Here is a 19,225-nt window from a genome sequence, read left to right as displayed (position 1 = left end):
TCAAATAAATAAATAAATCTTTAAAAAAACCCTCAAGTTCTTTATTGATAAACTGAGCACAATTCTAAAGTTTCATAAATACACGTCATAAGATTGCTATGTTATGTAATTTTGTAAAATTTTATTCTACAAAAGTCAGTGATTCCAGTGCATACAATTTAAAATTTATATCTCATTATTTTTGTTTCTTTTCAATGTGAGGTACCTCATGATATCAGTTTGGTGCCAGTTCCGAGGAAACGTTGGCTGTTCATTTTATTGTTCCTCTTCCTGCCACTTGCGTTCATGACTGAAAAGGGATCAATGGGTGTCTTGGCAGTATTGGGAAGATGTATTCCTTAGGTAATATTTAGAGGTAGTTAACTCATGGCAAACAGAAATGTTTCTAGATATGAGTCTGCCCTCATGTGGATATCTGAGCCTTATTCTTCATCAGGCAATTGTCAGTTCATTTTCTTTGCCTGAAGCTATTAAAGAGAAATGTATACTTTCTTCTGTGCATTTCTGAAGAGTACAGATAGCACCAGCTGCCATTTCCCAGTATATGTGTTAAGTACTTTGGAGGGTGTTCATCGAACTTTCCATTAGAAAATCTTCCTGAGTGGGTGAAAGTTATTTGATTGAAAATAGCTTCATGAGCTCTCATTAAAACTTTGAGTGTGACTACACAGACCAGTTTGGAAGAACACCAGTCATCATCTGGTTATTCTTACCTTGAGCCTCCCATTAGCTAACAATGTGATTTAAAGAACATGTCATTTAACTTTGCCAGTCTCATTTTTTCTCTTGAAATAGAAGGCATGATATGTGTGCAGCTGAGGTCTTCATTCCTTCTAAAAGTGATCTAATGTGGTTTATAATAAAAGGAGCAGATTGCTGAAACTGAATAATGAAAATCCAGTTGGAAGGAAAACAAATTAAAGGTATCAATCATCTAAGGAAAAAATAATACTATCTTTAGAAATTTATTCTAGCACTGAGCTCCCTGGAAATTTAGGTAAAAAGAAAAAAAAATGTCTATCACCTACACCTACACACACACATATATATTTATATAATACCATGTATATATAATACAATGTATAACACATATACTTTATATTTATTACATATTTATGTTATATGTATATTTATATGTTATGCACATGGAAAAATATTGGTTTTCCATATATATGCATATTTTCATAAAATTTGTTCCAATTTGAAATTTTCATGTTGATGTTCCTTTATATAAGGACTTTGAGCAACAAGACTGATAATGTCTTTAATATTAGTTTTATAGAAAGAAATTAATAATTTTTTCAGTATTTTGAGAATGTGGTATTTGCTGACCAATGTATAATCCTTTACATACACTCTCCATAGTCATTTAAATATATCTAAAAAGTTGTTATTATTATCTCCATTTCTAGATAGGATGAAACCAGGATTTAAAGAAGTTAAGTGATTTCCTTATGGCCAATGAGCTGGTATAATATAAAGTCATTACCATGTGCTATTTTAATGCATCTGGACATAACTCAGCAGACATGCTTCTTCTGAGAGGTCAAACCAATGATGAACATATTGGCACCTCAGATTTGGTACACAGATACCAATTTCTACCTCTCAAGGGATAGAAGAATAAAATAGTCTTGAATATATCCTAAAGTAAATATTGCTTTCACTCAGTTTTCCATGGGGAAAAGGAACTGGATAATAGCCATTTACACATAAACTTTCTAATAAGATTATAAAATAAGGGTATTTTGCTTTATTTTATTTTTAAAGATTTTATTTATTTATTTGACACAGAGAGAGATCACAAGTAGGCAGAGAGAAAGGGGGAAGCAGGCTCCCTGCTGAGCAGAAAGCTCCAAATAGGACTCAATCCCAGGACCCTGAGATCATGACCAGAGCTGAAGGCACAGGCTTAACACACTGAGGCACCCAGGTGCCCCTAAAATAAGGGTATTTTAAATTGCTGGTAAAGTATGATTTCACGGGGCACCAGGGTGGTTCAGTTGGCTAAGCATCCGACTCTTGATTTTGGCTCAGGTCATGATCTCAGGGTCCTGAGATTGAGCCCTGCATCAGGCTCTGTGCTCAGTGGGGAGTCTGCTTGAGATTCTCTACCTCTCCATCTGCCCCCTTCCCTACTTATGCTCTCTCTCTCTCAGATAAATAATTTTTTTTAAAAAGAGTATGATTTCACTTATATGTGGAATCTAAAAAAAAAAACAAAAAACAAAAAAAAAGCAAAACCAATTAACAACAACAACAAAACCAGAGTCAGACCTATAAATAGAACAAACTGGTGGTTGCCAGAAGGGAAGGGGATGGGAGGATGGACAAAATGGGTGAAGGGGAGTGGGAAGTACAGACTTCCAGCATGGAATGACATAAATAAATAAATCACAGGGATAAAAGGCACAGCATAGAAAATATAGTCAATGGTACTGTAATAATGTTTATGGCAACAAATGGTAGCTACATGTATGGTGAGTAAGCACAGCCTAAAATACAAACTGGTTAAACCACTATGTTGTATACCTGAAACGAATGTCACATTGTGTGCCAATGAGGGTCAAATAAAAATACAAATAAATAAATAAATAAGTAAATAAATAGCTGGTAGAAAGAGAAGCTACATATTTTTATTACAAGATATAAGAAATGAGATTGCCACGTTCAGTAACGCCAACAAGTCATTCATATTCTCTCATGAATGACTATACATAGGCGGATATAAGGGGAATAAACCTGATGAGCCCTCAAGTCCTTGCAACTCTAAGAGTCTATCTCTGTAAAACAGACTATATGGAAAAGCAAGCCTGTATTTGACTCCATTGACAATCAGGAATTCATCAATGCACCTTGTTCTATGTATGACCCTCAGATCATCAAAATTGAACTGCTAGACTTCTGGCATGACCATGGCTTTAAGCCATGCTGAACAGAAGATAAGTAGACATGTCTCCTAATACTGCTTTCTCCCCTACAACATAATCTCTGTTGAGAATGTTGTCCATGGGGCAGGCTCATTCAGCTAAGATTAATATTCAAACAAGGCCCAGGAAAATACACAGAGTGAAAACTGGCCTTAGCACAACCACTCTCCCTCCTCCCACCAGTTACTATGCTTTTCTTATCCTCCCACATGTAACAAAAATGCCATTTACCAACAATCAAATACCTACCATGTGTCCAGTGTTTGACACAAATCATTAATCTTCCCAATTGCTTTGCAAGAGAAGAACGAGAATTTCTACTTACAGGGACAAAGCTGAAGCTGATTGGCCAAGGTAACAAAGCTACTAACTGCAAACCCAGGATTCCAGTCCACATCTATCTGATCCTGGCTTGAACTCTTTAAACTAACAATGTGCTTTCTCTAACAAGCACTGTGTCAGGTGTGCAATTGTTACTGGGTATTTGCTGAGTCTTCATTACATAATTTCTATTAAAGTAGGAAAAGTAAAAGTCACTATGCCCACCATTATCACTCCGTTTCCACTTCCTATCATGCCTCCCTCCACTTTGTCTCTCCCGCTCTTCTGGTTGTATATCCAGTTTTTGGAGCATAGTAGACCCTTTCTATGCAACCTTACATAAAGTTGCTTAACCTCTCTGCCTCAATTTCTTCATCTGTAAAATAAGAACAATGATATCAATCTACAACACAAAGTGTTGGCTGCCATCAATCTACTCTAGCAGCCAGCACATTGTAGGACTAAATAAACTATGTAGCAAGTATTCAAATAAATGCTAGCTATTATTATGACCTTGTCATTACACATTTGTTAAGTGAATTAATGAATGAAACCTATAGGCAGGATGCACTGTCACTATAGAGGAAATGGCTATGCTTACAACCAACAGGCACGTGTGGACCATCTCCAATCGCTAGAATAGGGTCCTGCCCCTCAAAAATGAATCACTTTTTAGTGATTATATTATCAGTGCTGCAACAATATGGGAAATGGGCTGCAGCCAGGACCTTCAGTTACTGTTCTTCTCCAACAACTTATAAGCACAATCCCTGTTCAGGGAATCTGCTGGCCATAATAACCCTGTCTCTTTGGTTATTTGTTCATTTTAAAAATTCATGTACTTATTTTAACAGTGATCTGTTCCATTTTTCCCCCACTTATTCTACTACTTGAGTAACATCTATCAAGTATCTGAAACACTGTGGAAAGCACCAGAATATGGAGATAAAAGACCAAACACCTGCCCTGTGAAACTACTGTAATACAATGTGATATGAAATAGACAGGAGATACTAATCCAGATCATGGTGGTAGGGGAGAGTGGGAAGATGTAACATTATAGGCTTACATAAGAGGAAGGTTTCCTAAAGGAGGGAGTTGAGTTTTGAAGAATAACAATTTTTAGAATAGCTTTAGATTTATAGAATTATCATGAAAATAGTACAGAGAAGCCTTATGTGTTTCATACTCAGCTTCTCATATTGTTAACATCTTGCTTTAGTATGGTTCATTTGTCACAAATAATGAACCAATACTGATACATTATGATTAACTAAACTCCACGCTTTACTCTGATTCCCTTAGTTTTTACCTAATTTCATTTTTCTTTGCTAGGATCCCATCTAGTGTACCATGTTATATTCACTTGCTATGTCTCTTTAGGTCCTCAAGACTGACTGATTCTCAGATTTTTCTTGGTTTTGAATGCCTTGACCCTTTTGAGGGGTACTAATTAGAAATTTGTAGAACTGTCCTTCATCTAATATTTTTCTCATAATTAGACTGAGGTGACACATTTTGAAAAGAAAGACCACCAAAGAAAGTGCCATTCTCTTCACCTTATACCAAAGGTGCATACCATCAGCATTGCTGATGACTTAGTTTTACACTTGATCACCTGACTGAGGTCATGTTTACTAGGTTCTCTGCTGCAAAGTTACTCTTTCCCACCCTTTCATACCATGTAAGCTTAATGTCAAGAAAAACGCAATCTTAAAAACATCCTTTTTCATCTCAAATACATCTCAAATTTGAGAGTGGAGGCATTATTTCCAACGTTAGAAGCTGCAGAAATTTTTCCACTATAAAATAGGGTGATGAATTGAAGACCTTTGGTTTAACCATTCATATGATTTAATGGCTGATGGTGCCCTGCCTGAAAGAAGTGACCCGACTCTGGAAGCCCCACTTATTACAATTTTTTTCACTCACACATTGAGCTCTATTTTATGTGCTGCAGCTGCAGCAACCTCAGGACATGCCTCATAATCTTGTCTGTGCAAAATCTGGGAAGGAGAGGGGTGGTGCACAGCTGTGCGTGGAAGAAGGAAAGCAAAAGTATTAACAATTGTTAATTTCTCACTTTCGAGGTGCTGAATATACATTATCTTATTTAATTTAACCCACATAATAACCCTGTGAGGTAGGCATTACTGGCCCTATTTTACAGCAGAGTCGTAAAAGCCTCAGATCACACCAGTGGTAAGTGGCACAACTAGAATTTAAACCCAGGTGTTTGGAGTCCCAATCCCGCGTTTATAATACGAACACGTATTTTTTTTTTTTAAAGATTTTATTTATTTATTTGTCAGAGAGAGAGAGGGAGAGAGAGCAAGCACACGCAGACAGAACGGCAGGCAGAGGCAGAGGGAGAAGCAGGCTCCCCGATGAGCAAGGAGCCCGATGCGGGACTCGATCCCAGGACGCTGGGATCATGACCTGAGCCGAAGGCAGCTGCTTAACCAACTGAGCCACCCAGGCGTCCCACGAACACGTATTTTAAGCAAAGATTTAACTTTAACAGTATATTACATTCTTTTTACCACCACAGAAACTGCAGAGCACGCTCACTCTCAGAAAGCATTCTTAAGCTAAGTTGTCATCTTTCTGACAAGTGGCGAAGGAAGAGAGAACCATACTGAGAATGTGAAGAACCAGTACAGAATTTAGGGATAGACTATTGGAATTATGAAAGATTAGTGCGTGTTAACAGGAAAATCTGGGGCACCTGGGTGGCTCAGTGGGTTGAGCTGCTGCCTTCAGCTCAGGTCATGATGACAGGGTCCTGGGATCGAGTCCCACATAGGGCTCTCTGCTCAGCAGGGAGCCTGCTTCCCTTTCTCTCTCTCTGCCTGCCTCTCTACTTGTGATCTCTCTCTGTCAAATAAATAAATAAAATCTTTAAAAAAAAAAAACCAGTTAGAAAAATCCAATTATAGAATTATTAAGTAGAGGAGTGAAACCAAACCAGAGTGTGGTCACGATGGTCTTCCTTCGATTAAATTAGTAGGTATCTTCCTTAAAGTCTTCCGGATACTCCTATGAGGAACATAAGGAATAGTGTGGACAACCACAGGGGAAGGGAAGGAAAAATGAGTGGGAAGAAATCAGAGAGGGAGACAGACCATGAGAGACTCTGGACCCTAGGAAACAAACTGAGGGTTACAGAAGGGAGAAGGCTGGGGGGTAACCGGGTGATGGGTATTAAGGAGGGCATGTGTTGTGATGAACACTGGGTGTCATACACAACTAATGAATTGTTGAACACTACATCAATAACTTATGATGTACTATATATTGGCTAACTGGACATAATAAAATAAAAAAAAAAAAGACCTCCAGATAATTTGGCCTAACACAGAACTAGAGGCAACATCAATTCCAGCCTTTAGCCCCAGCATAGTTTTGGTAGATTACTAATTCATTACACCTGGGAACTCATGTATCATTATGTATCATCCTATGTGAAAATAGTAAGTTCACCCATTTATGCAGTATATACTCCATGCCAGCCAAAGTCCTAACGGCCTTCACAATCACTATCTCACTTAATTCTCTAATATCCCTGCCATGTAATGACGACGAATCCCATTTGACAGAAAAAGAAACTGAGGCTTACTGAGGATAGGAGCTTCCTAAAAGGGCCTATCTAGGATTCAAGTCCAGCACATTCTTACGAGGCCTGTTTCCTTTCTAAAGCACAGTGAGAGTCCCCATGAGGAAGGAATTGCCTCATTTCACCATCTCGGCTCTGTGTCATAGCTATCTTCATACAGCCTCAGTGGTCTATAATAAATGAATTTGTTAAAAAAAATAAAATAAATAAATGAATTTGTTAGTAGAACAATATGATACTCAATATTTTAAAACTAATGAGAAAAGGTCAAGTTTAAATGTCTACTCTATAAAAGAAATAAAATGAATGAGATCCAGTGAATACCTGGAATCCTGACAAGAAGAAAAAAAACTCCTTAAAGTTCTTCCCGAGCCTTCTGATTCCCTCAATATCATAAAGAGAAAGAAAAATACTCAGAAAAGGGGAAAAACTGTCACCACCAACAAGCTCATCCCATTACCTGCACAGGCCTCTTTATTTTTATTTTTAAAGATCTTACTTATTTGAGAGAGAGAGCATATGCAAGAGAGCAAAAGCAGTGGAGAGGGAGAAGCAGGCTGCCCACTGAGCAGGAAGCCTAATACAGGGCTCGATCCCAGGACCTTGGGATCATGACCCAAGCTGAAGGCTGCTGCTTAACCAACTAAGCCACCAAGGTGACCCTGCATAAGACTCTTTAAAAGACGCCCATGGCCAAGGCTCCTGCTGTCAGTTCACTGCAGCAGCAATACATTGGCTAACTGCTTCCTTAACTGTACCCCTTTCTGCTTCCTTGACTTGGTTCAAGGATGCTTTCACAAGCTGGGGGTGTAGATACCAAAACCATTGGGAGAGCTGGTTCTACGCCAGGTTGAGCATTCCTAGGTATCTTAACTCAAAGAAACACTTAATTGCAAAGTTCCCTGTCCTTTTGGGAAGACAATTTTAAAGCACAGGCAATCTGTACTGACAGCTGTAGCTCAAATTCCTGTGCACCCTTGAGAAAAGAGAGACAGAGACACTACAGGGGTAAAATCCTGTGGAGGTGCCCAGTGCAGCTAAGGAACACAAGCTTTAGAACTGGAAAAAAGTTAGCCTGAGTTCCAGGCTCTACGTCCATTCAGTTAAGTTCTTAGAATCTCAGTTTCTTCTCTTACATAACATGGTTTATCCTTTAAGTCATCCATCCATTCAAAATTATCTCATAGATGAATATTATGTACCAGGTTCTCTTTTAGGCATTGGGGATACTGGGCAAGGTCCCTCCTCTGACAAGTTGGGAGAGAGCAGAAGAGAAACAAAAGAATAGCAATGATGAAAAGCACATGAAAATCTGAGATAATAAGGGTTCTTAAGAAAATAAGTTATGTGGGAGAGAGTGTTGGGTGAGGCCTGGCCTAGGTAGGATGGGATTGCTTAGACAACATGAGAGATGTAAGCAAAAGTAGGATTTGTTTCTTGGTTATTTTTAAAGATTTATGTATTTATCTTAGAGAGAGAGCAGGGAGGGCACAGAGGGAGAGGGGGAGAGAATCCTGAAGCAGATTCCTGCTGAGTGGGGAGCCTGATGTGGAGCTGGATCCCAGGACTTTGAGATCATGACCTGAGCCAAAATCAAGAGTCAACTGCTCAATCAACTGAGCCATCCAGGGGCCCCGAGGCTGCATGTTTCCCTAGGACAGTTGCCTTATCATATTTTCCCCCAGGATAACACACTGAGGCCTGATTTACAGCAGATATTCAACATAGATTTTAAATGAATATGTGCCTGGTCCCCAATAGGTATTCACTTCATGATTTTTCTTTCGGTATCAGTGAAAACTGATTTTCATAGCTAAAGGATTCAATGTACACTACACAGACTAACTAATATTTTAAGTATTCTGATATTGTAGAACCCCGACTCCATGGTCACCATCCACCAACTACTTAACATGATCTAGGGTAAACTACAAGGAAGACGAAGACGAAGAAGATGAAGACGACGAAGAAGACGACGAAGAAGAAGACGAAGAAGACGACAAAGAAGACGAAGAAGAAGACGAAGAAAAGAAGAAGATGAAAAAGAAGAAGAAGAAGAAGAAGAAGAAGAAGAAGTGTAATTACAACAGTCACTGTCATTTGTCTGACCATGGGGGTAAAATGTGTTCAAATGGAACTACAGTACAAGACAGCACCTTCTTGGGTTGCTAAGTATGGTGTGAAAAACTTTCAGTATGTCAAAAGCTCACTTATGGTGGGACTCCAGAAGGGTTAAAGGAGGAGGGCTTTGAACCCATTTCAGAAAGATTTAAAAATGAAAATATAGGAGCAACAACTTTTCAGAAATTATGTTTAAAATGAAATTTTTAGAAACTTAATTCTCAAATGTAAGCCTGCATCAGAATGCCTAAAATACAGATAGCTGCCTCTACTCCCGAGTCCCTGATTCCGAAGTCTGGGGTAGGGTCCAAAAATGTGTATTTCTGACAAGTTTCCAGATGATTCCCATGAAATTTTCCAGTTATTTCTCCCAAAGAGTGATACAGGATATCCCAGGGTGTTATCACTACACTCCCCTGGTCAATTAGGGATAAATGAAATAAATAACAGGCACATGCATGTGTATGTGTGTGTGTGTGTGTGTGTGTGTGTGTGTGTCTGTATTCATTGAGAGGGCAGATGTAGAATACTGTTATAAAGTTGGAGAATGGTCTGTCCTCTACTACCAAGGGAAAACATTATCCCTTTTTTCCGCTTTCCATTTTATACAACATGGACTTAACCATTCTTCTACTGACTTCTTCCTTCTACTTCCCAGACTCATGCTACCTATCATAATGTTAAAGAAATAAAATGTCTCTATTAAACTAGAAATAAGAGCCACTGAGGTCATGAGAAAGTCTAGTCTCAAGGTGATACAGACTAGATTGTATCTCTCGTCCCAGATATAGCAGGATCTTTCCTTGACTAGCCATCCATGCTCCATCATTTCCTTGATGCTTTACTTTATGGTGGGTTCCTTTGTAAATTTAAAAATGTTAATGTAAAAAATTTATTAATGAAATAATATGATTTTATTTTTCAGTGGAGGACCTTACTAAACCAAAATACCTGCACAGACGTTCATTCATATTACCATGCTACATTTTTAGCCAAAAGTTCTCAAGATAAAAGAAAAAAATGTATTCTACACCAATGTATAATGGCCAAAAATATTAGAAAAACAATATGTTCTACCATGATCAACTTAATAAAATATTTTCAATTGTTGTTTGTATAATTGGAAAGAGCAAATTGAATATCCTGGTCTAGGCTTGAAATTTATGGATCAAGCCTTGCAATCTAATATTGGGCCCTAACGCTGTTTATAAATTATCTTTTACAGTTTGGCCCAATCCTGACTTATAGCAGATTCCCTAAATAACCAGAACTGGCTGTTCTACAGATGATAATCTCAAATGACAAGTAATCAAATCAGTTCTACACCATGATTAGGCAAGTCTTCCACCATGAAAAATTAATTTCTTTCTTCTTGATGCCTTTCCTTAGCCAGAAATCTGTAAGATGTTGGCAGGAGAACCTGAAAGCTGAAAACAAGTGTAGTGAGAACGAAATCTAGAAAGTCTTGTTCATGTTATACTGGTCTCCATTTCCCTCTCCATCTTGTGAAAGGATGTGTGGAGTAGTGGGAAATGAGAAAAAGGAAGATAAACAATACTTTGCTGCTCAGAAGGGAAAACCTCCATTTGTGTCCCTGACTGCCAAGGGAAAATATAGTTCTGGGCAAATGATAACACTTTCTATCTGTATTGGTGGTTGATGACAATGAATTGTGAGCTCAGTATCTGAGATGGACATGAAATTAATATCACAGTTTAGAAGTTGCTGAGGATGGCAACAAGAGATATGGAGGAAAGGAAAATGCAATCCAAATGCTGAAGACTTCATCAACACTGAAAATCTGAGACAAAGGTAATGCAGGCATATGGAATGCAGAGTCAATAAAATTACAAAGAAGAAACATGATAGCACCTAAGAATGACCTGGAAGTAATTTACAATAAAAAGATGCAATTAGTAGCATTAGTAACTAAGTAGCCATTAGTAACTATGTAACTAACTCGTAGCAATTAGTAACTAAGTTAGAGTGCCCAATAGACTACTGAAACAAAGAAGGTCAAGGAGAGTTGTTTTACTAGACAAAATTAGTTTATGACAAAGTTTCAGATTTTCATACTTCCACATAAAGTAAGAAACCATAAATCCAAGGTTGCAGTATAGACAAAGATGTCATGAATTAGTCATACCAATCTAACCTCTAAGACTGTGACCCCTAGGTCTTAAAAGGAAACACTTCATTTTTCTGTCCTATATAGTTGTATTTAAATTCAACTTTGAATAAATGTAATACAACATGTGTTTATTTGACATCCATGTACTCAGAATTTTGACAAGTGCTACGAAACACATAAACAAACTTGTCATTCTTTATTACAAGTAGCTTCCACTGTCATTAATGATAACTAAAATTTATATAATACCATACTCCAACAGAATTATTACTTAATTTTGAGCAATTCAAATATAAGAATTGAACCACTATATGACAAAAGTGTTTAGTGGAATTAAATTAACACACAGCCTAATGTTTGGTGTTAAAAAAGAATAGTGCCTCAATACATCTCCAATGATACATCTTTTTTCTGATCAAAACATAGAATTTATAGCAAAAATAAACCTAAGAAATTAGTAAGGGAAGGAAAGCTACACATTATTTTGTAGATGCACAATTAAAATTAATTTTTGATTATTCTGTCAGAATAGTATTTTGGAGGAATAATTGGATACAAGAAACAAACTAAATGTGAAAACAATAACATCTAAGAAATGCAAATACATTAGCCCATTGATAGAAACTTAAGTTTCCTAATAATTAGTATTTTCTTCCTAAGATTCTGATATATTTTGACAGTAGGTCACATTCACTATCAGAGGTATCAGGCCCCCCCCAGGCATATATATTTAAATAGATGCAAAAAAAAAAAAAGCATTTGACAAAGTACAACATGCATTCATGATAAAAATCATCAACAAAGTAGGTTTCAAAGGAAAACACCTCAACATATCACAGGCCATATTAAAAAAAAAAAAAAAAAAAAAACCACGCTAAGCTCATCCTTAATGGGAAAAAAACTAAGAGCTTTTCCTCCACAGTCAGGAATAAGACAGGTATGTCCCCTCTCATCGTATTTAACATAGCACTGGAAGTCCTAGCCACAGCAGTCAGACAACAAAAAGAAATAAAAGGCATCCAAGTCAGCAAGGAAGAAATAAAACTCACTATTTGTAGATGACATGATACTATATATAGAAAACCCTAAGACTTCATCAAAAAACTGTTAGAACTGACAAACGAATTCAGTAAAGTCACAGGATATGAAATCAATATGTAGAAATCTGTTGTGTTTCTATATGCAGGTATAAAGCAGCAGAGAGATAATTAAGGAATGGAATTCATTTGCAATTGCACTAAAAACAATAAGATACCTACGAATAAACCTAACCAAAGACGTAAAAGACCTGTAATATGAAAACTATCAAACACTTATGAAAGAAATTGAAGAGGATACAAAAAAAAGTGGGAAACATTCCATGCTCATGGATTAAGAACAAATATTGTTAAAATGTCTATATTACCCAAAGCCATCTACACATTTAACATAATTGCTATCAAAATACCACCAGAATTTTTCACAAAGCTAGAACAAACAATCTTAATATTTGTATGGACAAACAAAAGACCCAAAATAGCCAAAGCAACCTTGAAAAGGAAAACCAAAGCTGGGAGCATTAAAATTCTGTATTTCAAGTTATATTACAAAGCTGTGGTAATCAAGGCAGTATGGTCCTGGCACAAAAACAAATACATAGATCAGCAGGACAGAACAGAAAACCCACATAACTATGTGGTCAATTAATCTTTAATAAAACAGAAAAGAGTAGGTAATGGGAAAAAGACAGTCTCTCTTCAACAAATGGTGCTGGGAAAACTGGGCAGCAACATGCAAAAAAATGAAACTGGATGCCTTTCTTACACCATACACAAAAATAAATTCAAAATTGATGGAAAACCTAAATGTGACACAAGAAATCATCAAAACTCTAGAGGAGAACACAGGCAGTAACCTCTTTGATGTTGGCCAGAACAACTTCTTTCTAGATATGTCTCTGGAGGTAAGTGAAGAAAAAGCAAAAATAAACAATTGGGACTTCATCAAAATAAAATGCTTCCACACAAAACTAAAAGGAAACCAACGGAATGGAGAAGATATTTGCAAATGACATATCCAGTAAAGGATTAGTATCCAAAATATATAAAGAACTTAAAAAACTCAAAACAGGCAGAAGACATGAATAGATGTTTTTCCAAAGACATACAGATGGCAAACAGACACATGGAAAGGCACTCAACATCACTGATCATCAGGGAAATGCAAATCAAAACAAGATACTACCTCATACCTGTCAGACTGGCTAAAATCAACAATATAAGAAACAATAGGTGCTGGTAAGGATGTGAAGAACAAGGAGCACTCTTGCACTGTTGATGAGAATGCCAACTGGCACAGCCACCATGGAAAACAGTATGGAAGTTCCTCAAAAAGTTAAAAATAGAATTTTCATATGATCCAGCAGTTCTACTACTAGGTATTTATGCAAAGAATATGAAAACACTAACTCGAAAAGATATATCCACTCCTGTGTTTCTTGCACCTTTGTTTCCAATGGCCAAATTATGGAAATAGCCCAAGTGCTCAACGACTGATGAGTAGATTAAAAAAAGTGTTATCTACAATGGAATATTACTCAGCCATAAAAAAGAAGGAAATCTTGCCATTTGCAACAACATGGATAGAGTTAGAGGGTATAAGGCTAAGTGAAATAAGTTGGTCAGAAAGATAAATATCATATGATTTCACTTATACATATACTTTAAGAAACAAAACAAATGAATAAAGGAAAAAGGAGACAAACAAAAATCCAACTTTTTTTTTTTTTTTTTTTTTGTCAGAGAGAGAATGAGAGAGAATGGGCATGCAGGGGGTTAGTGGCAGGCAGAAGGAGAAGCAGGCTCCCCACTGAGCAGGGAGTCCAATGAGGGACTCGATTCCAGGACTCTGGGATCATGACCTGTGCCAAAGGCAGATGCTTAACCAACTAGCCACCCAGGAATCCCCAAAACCCAGACTCTTAACTACAGAGAACTGATGGTCATCAGAGGGAAGGCTGAAGGCGGGGAAGGGATGAGTGAAACAATGAAGGGGATTAAAAGTACACTTACAGCGATGAGCACTGAGTATTGTATAGAATTGTTGAATCACTGTATTATACGCTTGAAACTAATACAACATGTAATATGGTATGTTAATTATACTGGAATTAAAATTAAAAAGAAAGAACTCCTTTAAAATGTATAAACTAAGTCCTTAAGATGGATTATGTGATTTTCCCAAGTTAGTATAAATGTGAGAATCTTAGATCCAGATTGTTTGACTCCAAATTTTGTGCTCTTATGCCCTGCTATATTTCATTAAGACCATAGGATATAGACACAAGATTGCCAAGTATTGTAATCATGTGGACATACACTGTTTAGGAGAGAAAATAGAGAAGAATGACTGGTGAGTTTGATTAAATAGCCCATGGAGGAAACAGGACAGAAACAGTTCCAGAGATGGATAAAATGTGGTTAGGAAGGAGAAGGTCAGTCAACATTGATGTTGTTAAAAAAGCAGTCTCACCAGCATATGCATATGTGCAAACTCATCAAACTGTAAACATCAAACACATGCAGAGTTTTGTGTATCAATTATATCCCAATAAAACTGCTTTTACAGGACTATCACAAAAGCTGCAATATAATTTATGTGTTTGGTAATGGGTAGGGCTTACAAAGGAAGATTAAAGGATGATTTACCCTCGAGACAAGGTCTAACAAAGGTTTAATAACAACTTCATGCTTGACCCATGGTCACTCTATATATTTAAACCTTCCAAATTCTATTTCCTAGTACCAAACTTTATTTTGAAAGCAACTTGGATAGGGTTATGCAAAGACAGAGAGATATACAATGTTTTGCTTCTTAAGCAAAGTAGTCATTAGGTAAATTTATTTATTTATTTATTTATTTTTTAATTTAAAAAAATATTTTATTTATTTATTTGACAGAGAGAGAGATCACAAGTAGGCAGAGAGGCAGGTAAATATATTTATATTTGCCTAAAATTTTTAGGCCAGCAATTATTTATCTAAAAAACTTATAATCTTGACGTTATACATTTTAAGAGCCTTAAAAATTGTTCATACCATTTCAAAGTTGTACAGTATTTTAATCTCTTGCTTTTTATGTTTGTTCTGTTAATTTAGTTATTTTTTTATACAGAGGTAAACATCAGATAAAATATGTTCATTTACATGCTTTTTAGGATTGCAAAAAAATAGAAACAGCTTAAGGATCTCCAAATCTGTCATGTTGCAGCAAAGATAGATTATATATTCATAGACAGCAATGTTCGTAAATGGTATGAGAAATATGGGAAAATTCTCTCTACAATGTTAACAAAAAATACAGACAAAAAATAAATGCAAAATTGTGGATAATCAGTTTTAAATTAGTTACAATTAGTTTTTAAAATTGTGCACAAGAAAGGAAAATGATATTAAAATGTCTTTGTTTCTCTTGGAATGTTAATGATTTTCAAAATTCTTTTGGTGTATTTTTCTTTTCCAAATGTTAAATAATATTTATGTATGGCTTTTAAATTTGGAAATAAGATATATGTTTCTAAATATGCCATTTTTGCCTTCCTTATTTTTACTTAATGAATACCATTTGTTTTTAGACACCAGAATGATAGAATAAATTTTTCTTTTCTTTTTTAATTAACTTATTTATTTATTTATTTATTTATTTATTTTTTAGAGAGAGAGAGAGAGAGAGAGAGGTGGGGAGAAGGAGAATCTTGAGCAGGCTCCATGCCCGGCATGGAGCCCGGAGTGGCACTCAGTCTCAGGACCCTGAGATCATTACCTGAGCCAAAAACAAGGGTCTGATGTTTGCCTGAGCCACACAGGTGCCCCGATGGAAGAATAATTAAAAGTGCCAATATAATCCAAGAAGTTATATTTGAACCAAAGCCTAGGCAAAATAAATAAATAAATAAATAAAGGCAATTATAACAACCTAATTAGTATTAACAGATGATGTTTGCTGACTGCTTCCTATGAATGGCACATCAAAAATATTTGTTTGTGAAAGCTTATTTGGTTAGCACAAATATTTGATGTAGGTCTACCATTATTTTTTTCTGACTCAGTTTCCTCATCTATAAGACAGATGGTAACAGTACTAGCTCACAGGATTGCTATGAGTGTTAGGTGAATTAATATGTGTGCAAGTACGCAGAGTAGTGCTGGGACAGCTGGTGAATGTCCTGTCAGCGTGTCCCATCAGCAGCGACAGCAGCAGCATCACCATCAGCAATCCCTTATTTTTTAATTTTTTAAAAAGATTTTATTTATTTATTTGATAGAGGGAGAGAGAGAGAGAGAGAGAGAGAGACAGGGGATACAAGCAGGGGAAGCGGGAAAGGGAGAAGCAGGCTTCCCACTGAGCAGGGAGCCTGACTCGGGGCTTGATTCCAGAGGCTGGGATCATGACCTGAGCCAAAGGCAGATGCTTAACCAGCTGAGCCATCCAGGTGCCCCTCATCAGTCCCTTATAATTGATGAAGCTGAGATTTACAGCAGTCAAGCACCTTGCTCAAATGTTGCTCTATTTGACCATAGGGTCCAAGCCCTCAAACTGGATGATAACTGGGGTAAATAATATTTCAATAATAACAAATACATAATTCCTTGTGAGACTGAGTTTTCTTAAAATAAGAATTCTCTGGACATTAAGCCTACTTTCTAATCAGTGTCCTGGCACCAGGAGCTCTGTGACCTTAGATAAGTTGCTTAAATTTCCAAGGCCTCAGTTTCTCATTTACAAAACGAGAAGGTTGAAAAAAAAAACACACACACATACACAAAGTAACAGCAGTCAGGATATTTTGAATTTGTGTGTGTGTGTGTGTTAGGTATATTACTAAATCAATAATCAGGACTATCCAGTGAGCCAAAAACATTGATAATCATTCCTTTTTTGGAAATGATGTAACTGATGGTTAGAAAATTGGTGTTACATCCACAGCAAGTAGGGTTGGGGCTGAGATTTGAGTTCAGGTTTCTCTGAATTCAGTATCTGAGCTCCTTCAACACACCTGTGCTCTCACTGCTAGAAGTCCCAAGCCATATCAGATCTGACACTTCATCAATGTGTTACTTATGGCCCCGTACATGATATGGAAAAGAAGTCCCCTATCCCCCAACCATATCTAGCCAGCAAAATCTCACTCTTTTTATTGTGGTGGAGACATCATTAATGAAAGGTCTTTGATTAGCATCTGATCTTCAGACTACTCTACTCAGTATTTTAGAAAAGCCTAGCCCAAGCATATAGATCTTGGCACACAGTAAATGTTCATTTAATATTTCATTAATATATCAAGCAGCTTTAGATTTATAAAGCACATTAACTGATTATTCAATTGACCATCATAACAAAAGACTAGTATGGAGAGTGCGGATATAACCATCTATCGTCTTACAAATGAGGATCTGCAGATTCAGAAATGTTAAGTGAACTGCCCAAGGTCATCCTCAAATCAAATACAGTCTCCAAAGTAATTCTAAGATTAATGCTCTCTCCACTGATCTCAAAACCAAATTCTCTGACACTCTAACTAGATCGGAGGTAAAGTTTCCTAGACTCAAATTAAATCACTTCAGTAAGAGTTTCAGCTCTTTTTCAGCTAAGACTCATTTCAGTTACCTTTGATTAGAAAATGTGTTGGGACGCCTGGGTGGCTCAGTTGGTTAGGCGGCTGCCTTCGGCTCAGGTCATGATCCCAGCATCCTGGGATTGAGTCCCACATCGGGCTCCTTGCTCAGCGGGAAGCCTGCTTCTCCCTCTGCCTCTGCCTGCCACTCTGTCTGCCTGTGCTCACTCTCTCTGACAAATAAATAAATAAAATCTTTAAAAAAAAGAAAATGTGTACAATTTCTGAAAGTCCACTCATGGCCACTTTCATACATTATATATTAAAATTTTGAGAACCTACTTTTCTTTTTCATGTCTCTCAATGGTATTCTTTCTTCCTATGGATGGCACAAGTTTTATACTCTCCTCAACCTCTTTAAACCTTAAAGTCCTATGCAATGCAATTTGCCATCTGCTGACAGAATGAAGGTAAAAGCAAAGGCACGTAACAAGCTTTAAGCTCGCAGAGAAATTTCCTGCCAAACAAACCCAAAGTACTATTCTCTACAGTCACAAAATACTGCCTCCTTCAAGGATGATGCTTTTCAAGTAAATAAAACCAGTTCAGTAAAACCATTAATTCTATTGATTACTCAGAAGAATGTGAAAGATATTATAGTTCAAGATTCTGAACTAAGACTCAGAAAGAGAGAAGGTTGAGAATTTCAAGAAAGATGCAAATACCAAGAAACATCAAAATCAGAGATAGGATTGAGTTTATGAATAATTTTACTCAAAGAATCTATATTTGTATCAAGGAAAAATGTAGTATGATTAAAAGGAATAAAAAAAATGTTTAAAGTTTCCCAGAATTCCGTATAATTAAATTATCAGAGGTCTAAATTCATTAAAAGAAATGACTTCAATTTTGTTAAACAAACCAAAGAATGTCTCAATTACTAGCAATTATGCCTTTTACGGTTTATTGTTTGAGGTTGTGTCTGCAGTATCTGTTAATGAGGGGGATTAAAATCTTATTACTATATATAAAAATATTCTTAAGCATACCTAACTCAGACTATCCTGAATGGAACAATACTTATCAACTTTGTCTTAGATCAGGGGGCACTGAATAGTATAAACAAAAGGGAATAACTAGGCAATCTATGGTTCCTCAGCACAAAAAAATAAGAACTAATTATATTATGAATGGTGAATGGACTAATTTAGGAATTGAAAACAACAAAGTTAAGTTGATAATGAATAATAGAGCCAGATAGCTTGCTTAATTTTTTCTGTGTCTTGATATATTTTTTCCTTCTTATCTCAATTTACTTCAATAGAAACATATTAATTGGGGCACATGGGTGGCTCAGTGGGTTAAGCCACTGCCTTCGGCTCAGGTCATGATCTCAGGGTCCTATGATCGAGTCCCGCATCGGGCTCTCTGCTCAGCGGAGAACCTGCTTCCCTCTCTCTCTCTGCCTGCCTCTGCCTACTTGTGATCTCTCTCTGTCAAAAAATTAAATAAAA

General features: G+C 36.7%; 1 protein-coding gene across 1 annotated transcript in view; it reads right to left on the bottom strand.

Moving 5' to 3' along the window:
- The window catches only part of LOC111154498 (glutamate metabotropic receptor 5), a 524,532-nt gene that overhangs the window by 477,831 nt on the left and 27,476 nt on the right, over positions 1-19,225 (bottom strand). The window lies entirely within an intron of this gene.

The sequence above is a fragment of the Enhydra lutris genome, unplaced genomic scaffold, assembly GCF_002288905.1.
Source record: "Enhydra lutris kenyoni isolate GAN:26980312 unplaced genomic scaffold, ASM228890v2 scaffoldscaffold37, whole genome shotgun sequence".
Taxonomy (NCBI): Eukaryota; Metazoa; Chordata; class Mammalia; order Carnivora; family Mustelidae; genus Enhydra; species Enhydra lutris.
Note: the sequence above shows the minus strand (reverse complement) of the source record. Positions and strands in the feature narration are given on the sequence as shown.